This window comes from Phasianus colchicus, chromosome 1, assembly GCF_987193195.1.
Source record: "Phasianus colchicus chromosome 1, bPhaCol1.hap1.1, whole genome shotgun sequence".
Lineage (NCBI taxonomy): Eukaryota > Metazoa > Chordata > Aves > Galliformes > Phasianidae > Phasianus > Phasianus colchicus.
Genome location: NC_143436.1, coordinates 91,688,052 through 91,702,481, shown reverse-complemented (window position 1 = coordinate 91,702,481; position 14,430 = coordinate 91,688,052). Strand labels below are relative to the sequence as shown.

Below are 14,430 nucleotides of genomic sequence, written 5' to 3'. Positions count from 1 at the left end.
TAGGGACACTGCAAGTTTTTCCAAAACAAGCGATACACTCTCAGCAGGGTCAGAAATAAAGTTCAACTGAAGAGGAGCACAAACACATAATAGCCTGAGACAGCACAAATAAGATTCCTTGCACGAAGGACTCTGCACTGTGGGGCAGGGGACTCCCTGCTTACAGCGTGGCAAAAGGTGATGGCCCATGTTAAGATGCACAGCCTGTCATGTTAATACTTCTGCCCACATACACCAGCTGCAGCAACTGCTATTTAACCACTCTGCCTTTGCCTCATTGGTCAAATGTATTTAATTAGAAACAGATGATAATTGTGGCTTTGATGTCAACAGAGCACAATCAGATACAGAATCACAAAATCATAGGATTTGCTCAGGTTGGAAAAGACCTTCAAGATCATCAAGTCCAACCACAACCTAACCACACTACCCTAATTCTAACAACCCTCCTCTAAATTATGTCCCTGAGCATATTTTAAAGACAAAACTCACACTACTGTCACCTGGAGAGTTTCTACCTTCGTTGTTTAAGGACAAAATCCCTTTGTGTGTGACCTATTGCCAGTTTCTCACCCAACACTTTGATACCGTGTGATACACCAGACTTTAAAGAAGTGCTCATACACATCATGTTTATGTAAGCTGTTAAAACCAACACTGTTATCAGAGAGCACAAGGGCTAGTTAGGTTTATATATTTCTGGAAGCTGTGGATGCCCCTGGAGGCACTCAAAGCCAGGTTGGTTGGGCCATGGGCAGCCTCAGATGGTGGGTGGCAGCCCTGCCCACTGCAGGGGGCTGGAATGATCTTTAAGGTTTCCTCCAACCCAAATCATTCTGTAATTCTACAGTTCTGTGATCAACCTGGCAACATCAGCATGGAATTTGGTGGTTTCTCAAAGTGCTTCTTCGGTCCTAACTTACATTCCTCCCTGAGGATCAGCCACCCATCCATTCTGGAGGAAATACAACACTGCGTTTAAAAGGGATTCCGCTTCCAGCAGGTAAGAAACCTTACAGCGCGTTGCAACAGCAGCTCTCTGCGAGCCTCCAGGAGCCGAGCCGGGCTCGGAGCGCTGCAGGCAACCGCCGGGAGCCGCGCAGCGGCGCTGCCCGATCGCTGGAGCGGAACCGGGGCCGCGCCTGCGCTCCTCCTGCTCTGCGGCGTTGGGGGCAGGGAGTGCGTCTTTTTGTTTTCCTTTCCTTTTTTCTTCTTTTTTTTTTTTTCTTTTTCTTTTTCTTCTTCTTCTTTTTTTTTTTTTCTTTCCTCTCTCTTCTTATTTATTTATCTATTTATCTATTTATCTATCTATTTATTTATTTATTTATTTATTTATTTATTTATTTATTTATTTATTTATTTTCGGACGTGCAAGATTTCACCCCAGAACAGTGAAAGGCAGAACATCTAATTTGAAACAGCGTTTGAAGATTTTGTGGGGTGGCATCTGAAGCAATGGGGGTAAATTCACTGTTATCTTTGAGTTAAAAGGTATTATAGGAAGGTCTATCTCAGGGTGTTAACAATTAAAAATTCGACATAAAAAGAGGTAGTAAATACGGATAAAAGCAAGGAGTATCATTAGTCTGGATAGGTTTTCATAAATGAAAAATGAGTATCTGAAATGTACTGGACAGAAACTACTTTTTTATATGCATGTTATTTTTTTAAATAAGAGAAAATATTTCATAAAAAACATCAGTAATATACGGTGATGGTAGCCTCAGGTAAGCAAGTTAACCCCTCTAGTTGTATTTTCAAGTATCTGTCAATGGTCTGGCCATTGGCAATTCTGACTCCCGTAGCACCTAGATTAAAGTTTTGTATCTGAGTGTAAAGGAAACTGAAGGCAGCTGTTCACATTATTAGAAAAGGCACGACAGCTTATCTGAACCTCTATGGATACTTTCTAAAGATGTATATAGGGATACATAACTCTATATGATACTCATCGTAATGAGCACACAAATACAAAATGTGAAAAATGTTAAAAAAAAACCAACAACAACAACAAACAAAAAACCCCAAACTCACAACCAACCAACCAACAAGAAGAAATATTATATAAGGTGTATTAGGGGATTGTAAGTAAAAGCCTGAGGTCCTGTTACACATCACTGGATATTCCCATTCACCATTTCTTTCAGAGATTTCCTATACATTCAGATTGCGCTGTCAAAGCTTGAGCACTGAAGACACTAACCCATAGCTGATGCTTACAGGGAGACTCAGGCATTGCAAATAAAACCAAGTCCAAACTCAGAAAGAAAGTCATAAGTCAATATATAAATATCAACACCATCCCATGTAGACAACATGCGATGGAATGAAAAGCGCACATCTGCTTTATATCAACAGGCATCTTTGGCAACATCTTGACATTCAAAATACTTCTAAGCCACAGCATAGTACGGCACGGATAAAAAGAATTTTATTGCACAGTAGTCAGAGCTTTGACTGGGCTATTATTGAATGCAGCTCTACCAACATAGATCTTACCAAATTACAGGTCAGAGGATAGTTTGTGTATAGTCTGTTTATATCACCGATTATAAAAAAGAAGGCAAAAATGGCTACATTAAACTATATTCTATGCAGAAGCCTCTTAGGAGACACAAGATAGGCAGAAAAGTGTCTCTTTCCTCAGCTGTTCTTCACGCTCCAACACTGATGGCAGATTTTGAACCAAGGAATGGAAGAGGACTTGAAGGAAAGAAGAGATGATGTGCACAGCTCTACACTTTTTTTGTTACTTTCCAGAGCTCCAGAAGGAGCAGGGGAAATGGGATATGAACTGGCTGCTCTGGTTTGTGCTGGCGATCAAGCAGGGACCAGGTGGCCGTTGTACGTATTAACCAAAAATATCACTTACAATAAACTTTATCCTTATTTTTCCCTTGAGTACCAGGGATGGGGAACAGAGCTAAGGCCTGTCTCTCAAATCAGCCAGACCAGTTCTACAGGGAAGTGGGAACACCAGTTTTTCTCCCAGACATATGAACAACCAAGTGTCTCACAGTCCCCATTTGATTTTTAGGTACTATTACTTCCTCCCTTTCACTCTTTATCCCAACTGTGCAGTGCATGAGACTGATTTAGACTCAGGGTCTGGTAAGGCTTTAAACTAGAATAGAAGGCAGTTTCCTGTCAAAAGCCAAGCAATGATAAAAAACAGTATTACTTTTAAATTGAATTTGGAACAATTACATAGGAATAATTGTTTTGCTGTAAAAAAAATAGACGTAGTTCTGCCTTACTAAGAAAAGGAACAAGCCAGCTTTTGTGTATTTTTGGTTCATCCTTTGCTATTTGGAAGTGAATGCCTACATGTATCTTTTAACTTAACCAAATTATTGAGAGCTACTTATTAATTTATCTTCTGTAAGAGTCTTTCCTTCCTCATGACCTTACATTTCAGGTTGAGAGCTTACCACAATTTGAAAGTAAACTGCCTTGAAGCATACAGGAAACAGGACTGTGCCATACACAGCACACAATTACGTTAAAAAGAATGAAAAACATTCAAATCCAATGGCATCTAAGTAACTATGCAGAATATTTTCAAAGAGCTTCATTCTTATATGCCAAATGGCTATACATCCAGTATCCAGTAAGTGTCATCAATAAATGACCTCCCCGAACTCACTATCCGCCTCATTTAAATTACCTGTACAAAATAAATGCGCCTCAGACTTGATCTCTTTTGCTCTATGATAAGCTTAGGTTTGTTTCTTTTTATTGCCTTGCTTTTACTACATTAAGGGAGGATTATAGAAGTATGGAAGCCATCTTCAAATCTGTACTTTCCCGATTGTCCAAAAGACTTTCCTAAAAGCAGTATCACACACAGTTTGTCATACTCCCCTAAAACAGGCTATCTTAAGTGCAGAGATACAAGAATAGTTGACTACTCTTTGAGATTCCTTAGAGTTTTTGTGCAAGTTGTTCATTTCCACTGTAGCACATATCCCTTTGATTAATTCTCATCTCCGTTACTATCAAACCACTAAACAGAACAGAATCATAAAAAGGTTTGGGTTGGAAGTGACCTTAAAAAATATCTAGCTTCTCATGTCAGACCTCAACAAAGTATGGCTCCAACAGGGAAACTTCTTCAAGCCTCTGCATAATGAACATCTGTGCTTGTGATACTTGTGATCCTTTTTGCTAAAAACCTATATTTCTAAAGGGTTTTTTTTTTCATTCTGGTAATATATTGGCTCCATCAATTTGCTGGCAAACTTCCTGTTTCTGATGTACTTGAAAAAAAGTTTTTATTATCACGTCTTACACCCTTGCTCCTCAGAATCTTTTTGGCTAGTTTTATTATGGCTTCAAATTAAGCTTGCCAGAAGCTTTATTATTTTTTCTATGTTCTTCATTTGGATTTCTTACTGAACAATGTCTTTTTTCTTCTAATGACCTTTTTAGCTTGCTTTTAGCCATACAGGCTTCCATTCTTATCCACAGCTCTTTTAGATTTAGGGAGTATTGGAACAGATTCCAAATATTCTCTCTGAAATGGAGAAGAAAAAAAAAACTAAGTTCTTGAAAGTTTGAGACAGAAAAGCTTGTCAATCTTCTAGTAGAAAAACTGAGGTTCACAGTAAATTTCCCCATCTTATTTAGATGCCCCTAAAGTCATCATAGTTTTCCAGAATGTATTTAAAAAGCATCTGAAAAGATTATGGAGAATAACTTTCATGTGAGGAACCCTGGAGGTAGAAACATTTAGGTATGAGATTAAGTTCTTCAATATGCAAAGAATCTACACGCAGGTTTGAAAAGTTTAATCAGGTCTGATGAATTGATACAAGTTCGAAGAATTAAACATGACCAAGTACCATGGCACTTAGGAAAAAAATACTGCAAAATTGATCATGCAGGAAGTTCCGAAGTGAATAATTCTCAAAGAATGTGCATGGAGCTGGCAAAGACCATGCCCTTAAAACAGTGGCTGAAAGGGAATGTGTGATTCAGTAAATCATTCAAGCATTAAGCTTTCATCTTTGGAGCCCTGGTTTATACCCAACTGAAGCGTTAATTATAAATGTCTGGGGTATGTCTTCTTCACTTAATTAATCTCCACACTTACATGAATTGTGAATCCAGATCATAATCAAAAGCTCCTCTGGCACAGAAGACCTCAACTAACTGGAAGAGAAGGAAAGCCATTCTGGCTCCAAACACAGCGGAAAGAAAACACATACATAAAAGCGTATAATTAATTTTGTATCAGAGATGTTAAAAGATTAAGTTTTTCAGTCAGCAGTGACCTTCTAAACCTGAATATCCTGATCTAAGGCAGGGATCCTCAAAACTACTGGACAGTGTAACTTCCCATTGAAGAAGGTCTTGCAAGACTTTGTGTGTATCTAATCTGCAGAACTTAGTAGGTTACAGGAACACATGCTGATTCATATGGTGGTTTAGACCTGCGTTGCTACTGAATCTAGCCAGTTTAAAGCTCATGTGGGTATTTACATGATTGTCCTATGAGTGTAGTTAGACTTGATGATGCCCTACATGGTGCGGTGGTGTTGAATTTCTGGTTCAAAGAGTATTGTCCATTGAAGCTTTACTGACAAGGCTGGAAGTACTAAGAAAGATAATCTGAAGGTGAAAGAGATCAGATACACAGGGAGAGTGAGGAAGCAAAAATGAGAAATACACTTTGGAGTGAAAAATATGAAAAGCAGCAGACATCAAAGACAATTACATTGACATAAATGCTTCAAAACCTGAACTTTGCTCATAAAGCACTTTAAATGGAGAAACTCTACCAAGCACGTTTGCTTCACTGCACTATACAGAGCACTTACTAATTAAAAATAAGTAAATCAAGCCTTAGATTTCTATGCACGTCCCTATCATGTTATCTCTGTAACTCAATTTGTAAAGATTTTTGATGTCTCCTAGTGATGAGTTCAGATAGAATAAAGCATCAGTGGATTAAAAAAAAAAAAGACAAAAAGCTTTTTGACTTACTATTGCATTGTTCTTCTCAACTAACTGCAGCATGGACATTCTTCATATGATTAGTTTTGCACGTGAGTTAAAGATATAATTCTGTAATGGACTCCTCAAGTGATGAGAGTTTCTATGCATACCATTCCTGCAGTATGGATACTCCTGAAAAGACAGAGATGCACATACATTATTGCAAAACATTATTAACCACTATAACAATGTATAAATATTAGGTGATAGTAGTTATTTTGTTTTTTAAAGATTTTTCTGGTTTAGTTATTTTGCACATAGTCAAGTTTAAGATTACATTTAACAGGCCCTACGGACTCTGTCTCTTTCATTTCAGGATATCATTTGTGTCTACCTTCTAGAGCGTTATAACACAACACTAACAATACTATTCAGAAGTTAAAATACTGTAGATCACAAATTATTATATGGACTACCTGGCACTTTTTCCGTTTAAGGACAGAGTATTTCTCAGATAGTACAGTTTCTGTCTGCAGACCCATTGAATGTGGCCCTGCAACTCCTTGATAGTCTCATTTAACATACTCACTCCAGCTTCACTTCTGCTCAACATTGGCACCAGGAAAAGTGGTTAAATAACTGTGCTAAAAAAAAAAAAAAAAAAAAAAAAAAAAAAAAAAAAAAAGCAGTTTACAGAATGAAACTATATGAACGGTGTTATCATGACAAATTTTTTTGGATTGTAATGAAATATATGCTACTATTTATTTTATTTTCAAATTGTAGTTTTCTTGACTTGAACCAAATAATGGCTTCAAAAAGGCAAAGGAGTTGCTGTAAAGCTAACGCAACCTACCGTTCTAAGTGGGGCAAAAAAATGGAAGCCACTCTTAAAATCTAAAAGCTTCATGTAAATGAACAGATGCTTGGCCTCATGTTGTGCCAGGGAGATTCAGGTTGGATGTTAGGAAATTCTCCAGGAGAGTGGTCAGGTGCTGGAATGGGCTGCCCAGGGAGGTGGTGGAGTCACCGATCCTGGAAGTGTTCAAAAGACATTTAGATGTTGTACTGAGGGACTTGGATTAGTGGGAAATATTGGTGATATCTGGATGGGTGGGTTGGATGATCATAGAGGTCTTTTTCAATCTTATTGATCTATGATTCTACTCTGCAAAAAATAAAGTTAGCAATTATATATTTTTTCCAGATAAATGAATTACGCTGAAGTATTTACCAAAATACATTTCAGATATTTCATGCAGTCCATCCAAATGAGCTTACATCCTACAGTCTTCATAAACAATTATTTTATCTTCTTTGAAGTCTGCATTTTCACCTGTTTTTTTCATGTACCATGTGTCAGGCTGAGGGATGTAATGCACGGAGTTCTCTACCAGTGGCAGCTTAAATAAGAGCTATCACTGAGTAAACAGTTTGACAGTCATTTCAACTGCATTGCATCCTGATGGGGATAGACATATGATCACCTAATTTCCATATAGGAAAGCCTACATTTTAATAATCACCTCATTCTTCACTATCAGACTATGAACATTCAATAAAAAAAATACTTCCTGCATTATTTCTTATCCTGGTCTTTTTTTTCCCTCCAAATGAAATAAAAAAAGAACGTGGGGGAAAAGTTACAGCTGCTTTCTCTGCATTCCTGTTTTCTTACTTTTTGTTGTTGTTTTTCATAATACTACAACTGCCCAATGATCATGTGAAATCCTTTCTGTTCTTTTAAAAAAAAAACAGCAAACAAACCAACATTGCTTTTCTCCCTGGGACACTTTGTCCTCATTATTTTTCAGAATGTCCTACAATCTAAAAATAACACACCCAAGCCCAAACTACACAAAGATCAGCCCCTTCCATATTTATAAGGAAGAAACCACGTTAAGACCCCCTCACTGTGTCTGGCCAGCCTCAGGGTCCCTGGACTGCAAGTAACAAATATCACATATTTTGCTTGCTCTAAATGTTTACTCTTAACGACTTCAATAAGACCCAGAAAGTAAAATGCACTGCTGCTGGATCTGTCACATTAACCTCTTCTTACCTCATGATTGCTTGAGAGTGGGTAGGAGATGGTGTTAATTACCTTAGCCTAACACTGTAAGAGGATAAAATACAGAATTAATCGGAAGAAAAAATAAAAATAAAAACAATACTTTGGTTCCTTGAACAGCATTTAATCAGAGAAACCAGTGATTGCAGGAGCACAGCAACTAATGTCCATTTGACATCCAGCTGTTGTCCCTCAAGATTTGTACTTAAGCAATGAAGACAGCCCTGTTTTATCTCTAATATTCCATGTGAATATGTAAATAGATGATTACAGCCAATATAGCACCTGCCAGGAACTACAAGTATTTAAGGTCTGGAATTATTCCTACAGAAGTCAATGGGAGTCATACTGGCAGTTTCAATCACAGCTGGACCAGGTTCAAGGACAAGGGAAGAAAAGGTTTGTTCCTATAAGTACCTTAGGCTGCAACTGTTCTGAATTCTACCATGTTTTATTTTTTCCAACAGTTTAATAGGAACAAATATTTGCATAGGTGTTACACAATTGTGCTATGGGGAAATGCTGAATTACAAAATAAACTGCATTCCTGACAAATTGTAATTGCTGCTCAGGAGAGTGAACACCAAGAAACGGCTTCCTCTCAGCTGTGGGAACCAGGCTTGTGCTGTGCATCTGATCAGAAAAGACAAAAAAATCCCACAAATAAAAAGATTTTCCTGCAACCAGAGGACTTGCACAGTCCTCTCACACCAGCATGTTTGGAATTTCAGAGTTCTGTGCAGATGTCAAACAGAAGGTTGGGATAAGAGGGATGAGTTTCTAGTAATTCTGGTTACATGAGCAGACACAAAGGAAATTTGAGATTAGAAACTCTCCCAAAATCCAGATGCCAGAAGTACACACTTTATTTACCAGAAATAATCCCTTTCACTTCCACGAGACAACTCCAGATACACATACAGATGTAGAGGGCCTCTTCTCTCTTTTTCTGTAGTGTTACTATTGCCTCAAGGTGTTTAAAAAAGAAAAAGAAAAAGGAAAAAAAAAAAGAAATCAAGCTTCAAAATTTCTGTTATACTAAAAAGTATGCCTTGGACTTAAAAATAATAAATCTTGGGCTCTTTTTATTTGTCCACCCTCTTTTACATTATGGAAAGTTCACATATTTAAGATTTTTTTTCTAAAGCCACAGAGGCCAAAAATGCATTTCTTTTCCAAAAAAAAAAAAAAAAAAAAAAAATTGAGATTCTCGAGTGAAGGACAGATTGCAGTCCTTATAGTGGAATTCATGTGGCTGGAGGACCCAGCAGTGGTGAGGCGGCAGACCAGTCAGATGAGAGCAAGAAGTGGGTGGCCAGCCAGAGCTAGAAGGGCTGTTTCTTTCTAAAAGCCAGACAAAATTGATTTTTTTTGCTGTGCAGTAAAAGCATGATGCAAGGTACCCTGGCATCCCACCACACAAGGAGAATTGCTGCTGCCATCACTCAGTATGTGCCTCAGCCTGCTCCAGCATACAATATTGCTCTCTCCTGGATTAATGTGCCCTGTTTTTTGTGTCCATGGTCCTCCCAGAGCCTGACACCTACCCTCATGGGTAATGCTGCTGTCATGGAAATGGGATCAGAGTTATATGTGGGGCCCCAGTGACCCAGCAACAACGATCCCACACCTGAGGCTTACACACCCCAAGTGCCAGGGCTTACAAACAACCCTTTAGGGCAAAACGAGAGTCAAGGGATCCAAACTATCTCTGTGAAGGTGTCTTCAAGAAAAGACTCTTATATGTATGTGAGATATTAGGCTGCAGATAAAAATGAGCACATCTGTTTCTGTTTCCTCAACAAAGTGGAGCATCCTTGGGTTTATGGCACAGTCTTCAGAGATGTCCTCAATCTTTTTCTTACAGTTTATAATTTTTCTCTAAATCGTGGAGTCAGTCAGACATTCTGTCTGTTTGTCTCCCTCCTGTCCCAGCTAATTTCCTTTGATCTTGTCCGGTCATGCACTTAAATTGAAAGCAAGTTCCTCAGCAAATCCTTCCTGGGGTACTTTTTTTCTCCAAAAAAAGAAAAAACAACAGGAGGCTTTACTTCTATAGACATTTGTGATTTTTCATTTCTATTACTTGAAAGGGAAGAGGGTTACACTCTCCACCTGCCCACTTCTTGAAGAAGCTATGAGGATCAGTTCTCATAGCTTCAGCCATTTTCTTGTCTTCCACCCATTCTTTCAGCTACATATGAGACCAGTGACACTCATTGGTCATCATTCCTATCTTCTCATTTGGGAATCAGACCAAGAGTGAAGTGTTTTAGCAATAGCAGGAGTCATGCTTAAAAACCAGTCATATTTTATGAGAAACAAAAAAAAACCCTCCCCAGCTGGGAGAAAACTGAAACAAGGGTTTTTCTTTTGTATCACAACAGTCTCTTCCAACTACCAGCTCTCAACTTTTTTTAATAGCACCATTCAGAAAAGCTCACACACCTGTCTTAACTTATTCATCCTTACAGTATTCCCAGAAGCAGTGAAGAATAACCTTAAATGAATAGGAAACTGAGGTACAGAGAGAAGGAGTAGCACAACCAAGGTCACATGGGACATCTGTAGAGTGGCAGAACAGGCTCTTGAAGGCCACACATAAGTGCCTTAACCACAGACCACTCTTTCACTCAGCTTTGAGCCTGGAAATAATGTCTGAACATCCATTTAATAAAAGACAAAACAAGCTAAAGGTTTGGATACAGACCCAAGACTCAAGCCTTAATTCTCTGCAGAAGAAGTCTGCAGTTTGCTCCAATTCCAGGCTAAGAAGACATTTGGGCTACGTCTCATACTGATTTAGCCCTGCCAAAATCACTGAAATGAAGGCAGCTTCATGAAAATGTTGCTTGCACATCTTTCTTATGTCTTATTTGCTTCTCACTCCTTAGATATAGTCCTCACCCAGATCAGACTTAAACATGAAAAGATCTAAAAGGCTATGCTGGTTGTGGAAAAGGGAGAGAGAGGGTAAAAGATCAGCTGCATTTTTCTTCCCTTTTTCCAGAAAATCTTGCCTTTGCTAGCGTATTACTATCAGATGAAGATCCGATGGACTATTTAGGATGAAGTTTTTATTTGACCTCCACCTGTAGTCAGTAGCTCAATTGATTCTCCAATGCAGACAGTATGTTAACACTCATAGCTTGTCACTATAAGGAAAAGTGCACCAAAGACAATGGGGAATTCAGAGTTGAGGCTGAATGACATGTATTTAATAGCTTTCCAATTCAATGAGGCATTTAAGATTTTCATTAGCAGTAATTATGCAAGAAGTAGAGGTCAACACCAGAAATTTTACAGAGATTAAAGAGGCAAAATGGATTTGAAGCTAGAAAATTAGATTTTACATTAACACAAGAGACATAGACATGGAAACTATTGCTACTGTGCACCTGTTGCCTTTAAAAATAATCGCCTCTTTGTTTGAAATATTCTGTTGATTTTTGCAAGTTTTGACTATTAAAGCACAAAAATTTTAAGTGTCAGGTGCTATTGTCAGGACTCAGGGAAATAAATTAAAAGAAACGTCTCAGTATCTGGCAACTAATTTCATTTATTAATTTTCAGAAACGGAAAAACAGTAATCTTGTCTTTTGGCAAACAAGATCGATTCCACATTGTTCCAGCCTACAACTTCAGGTCATACCAACACAGAGAGGGCGAGAGATTTGGTTTAAAAATGTAGAAATCAAAGTTTTCTACTCCAGAGGTACTTTCCTATAGTCAGTTTCTGAACTGTGACAATATAGGATCACAGTCCTTGTGTAAGATGCTGCCTTTCTCTCCAGTAATATACCAGGAGAGGCAACGGAATATCTCAACACAGCTGGAGGCCCTTGGAAACCACAGTGATTTACTGAAGTGGTGTCATGCAGCACTGTGAAACTGACCCTCGTGCTCATTGAAGAATCAACCTGCACTTATAAAACTCATCTTTCATTTTCACACTGCATGAATCAGAACCCCTGAGGGACCATGGACATTCAAACTGCAATTCAGGTGCTCTTCGAAGGGTTGTGGTGTACAAAGCTAGGCTCAGTGCTCAGTTGGAGTGCTCATGCCAGTGGCTTTCCACCCAGCACGCCTCCTCACTCAAGGGCAGGTATAGGCTCATTAAGAACAAATGCTGACGGTGCTCATGAGCAAACTTTGAGCAGAAGGATGAAGGTAAGCAATGACTTCTTCAGTCTCTGCCCCCTGGCCCGCATGCCCGTAGAGGTTTTTGCTGCCCAAGTCAAATTCTCAAGAGGTATTTGAACCTTTACCTCACCAAAGTTTCACAGAGAGACGTAAACTGAAGCTCTATTTAACTGTAGGTAGGTCACAGATGGGAAACAGAATTCCTGAAACATGGAATCATAATTCTCTAGAAATACACTCACAAGCTGTTTGCCTTTATGAGCATACAACTTCTCTAGAGAGCAGTCAAGTTATTCACAATGGACTTGTCCACCTAAATGCCCCTTCTGCCCATATAGAAGAACTTCAAATATTGGCAATATGATTATTCTAGATTGGCAGTGCTGAGGTGCAACCTGGCATATTAGTTTGTTTCACTCATTTTTTATTCAGGAGTTGAGTTTTAAATGGCCAAGCTACTCAGAAACACATATTTGAAACTGTCAAGTGAAGAGTTACGAAATCACGTAGCTGAATGCTCAGTGTCTTCCTTTGCAGGAATGAGAAGAGGCCAAGTCCTCAGCAAACTCTACTAACAAATGAAACTCATTTGGCTTTGAGAGCAATGCATTAGTAGCTGCCAAACCATCCCAAATGGCTTTAAAATACACTGTAAGATAATAGAAGGAAATTCATAAGATAATCTTAAAGAGCTGCAGAAGCAGTAATTTCATGTTCAAGCTGCGAGAGTCTGGAATCCTTTAGAAGTGGATGCAAGTTCACTTCATGGTCATGGTAGTAAAAGATGTCTGTGATTATACTGCACAGAAGAACCAAGGCTCTGTAATCATACAAGAAATAAACTTTCCTTACCTGAATAAAAGAGGGCTTGAATGTTTCTACTTGGACTACAAGCTCTGGTGGTACAAGTTAAAGCAGAGTGTGAGTTAATTCATTCAGCGGGTGCTGCTGGATAAATAATATATAATAATGGCAAACAACACTTCACAAAATGCATGCATTGAGTTAAATAATGTGGATTCCTCAACTACAGAGAAATTTCCTGTTCATAAGAAATCCTCAGTTTTGATTAATCATTTGGAGTCTACTCAAATGGAAGGAAGAAATCTGCCTGCTGCCAATGACTATTTTCCTATTTTTAACTGCTGACCAGTGAATTAGCACCCTTCTGATTGAGGAAGAAATTGATACTATTGAAATAACATGAAAGCATTTAAAGATTGAAACTGACTGCACATGCAGCTAAAAAGTGGGTTAAGTAGCAAGCAATTAGCTGTGTATAAGTGATGAATCAGTCTGTTTTGATGATATGACTGTAATTTCAGCTTTTGCCTTTTCAAGTACGTTTCACAAATACAATAGGCAGGCTTACACTGAAATGTGAGCAAATCGTTACTCTTCTTTTAAATTAATACACATTTTTTCCCCTCTTTGTTTCTCTCTAGAAATTAGAAGGAACGTTCAGGTAGTACTATTAACCATTTATGTAGTTATGGTTGTATCATAAATGCTTTCAGAAAAAAAAAAAACTAAAAACAAAAAACAAACAAACAAAAAATCCTCAAAATATAAGGAAAAGATTCACATTAAAGATTGAGAGTCCCATTGGGAAATGAAAAACATCACTATAAGATCAGCAGATCAGACTTTCTGTGTGGTACTGTGCTTTAAAGCTCAACATGATCATCCAGGAAACATTGCTGAGCCCTAGCCAGATGATTTCTTCTAGATTTCTTCTTTTGTTATTGTACCAAAATAAATACTTAAATCTTTCTGAATTCACAGAGTAGAATGATTATTGATGTTTGAAAAGGATACTAGAGGTAAAACAAAAGTTCAAGAAGTGCAAAAAGAGGAATGCATTGTAGAATGTGGGGAATTCAAGAAAAGAAAACAACAATCAAACACTCTTCAGACTCATCTTAGAGTTTCTAACATGCACTATTTTAATTGGAAACATTTTATGGTTCAACTCACTTGCACTCTTTGAATTGAAAAACAGTGTCAGAGGCTTTGCTATGTGTCTATGCTTTGAATAGTAATGTAAAATGTGATCAAACACACTGGGTCACACAGGGATCAGCATTAAAAGAAAGTTAAATGAGAAGAGGGCATGGCCATGGCTGTTTTAACTACTAACCACAACATTAGGTTAATTTGAACAATCATTTCACAAGGATTAATTCATTTTTTGTACATTATGACTTGTATTCTTTGGACTTTCTCCCACATTTTCTTCTCACAGAATTTTAGGTTGAAAAGTGTCTACCGTT

General features: G+C 38.1%; 1 long non-coding RNA gene across 1 annotated transcript in view; it reads left to right on the top strand.

Annotated features, from left to right (window-relative positions):
* The first annotated feature begins 834 nt into the window (after positions 1 to 834).
* The window catches only part of LOC149919849 (uncharacterized), a 124,230-nt gene continuing 110,634 nt past the window's right edge, over positions 835 to 14,430 (top strand). Inside the window, exon 1 of the long non-coding RNA XR_016463718.1 lies at positions 835 to 1,003. This is a non-coding gene — a long non-coding RNA (uncharacterized LOC149919849). The remainder of the gene's footprint in view (positions 1,004 to 14,430) is intronic.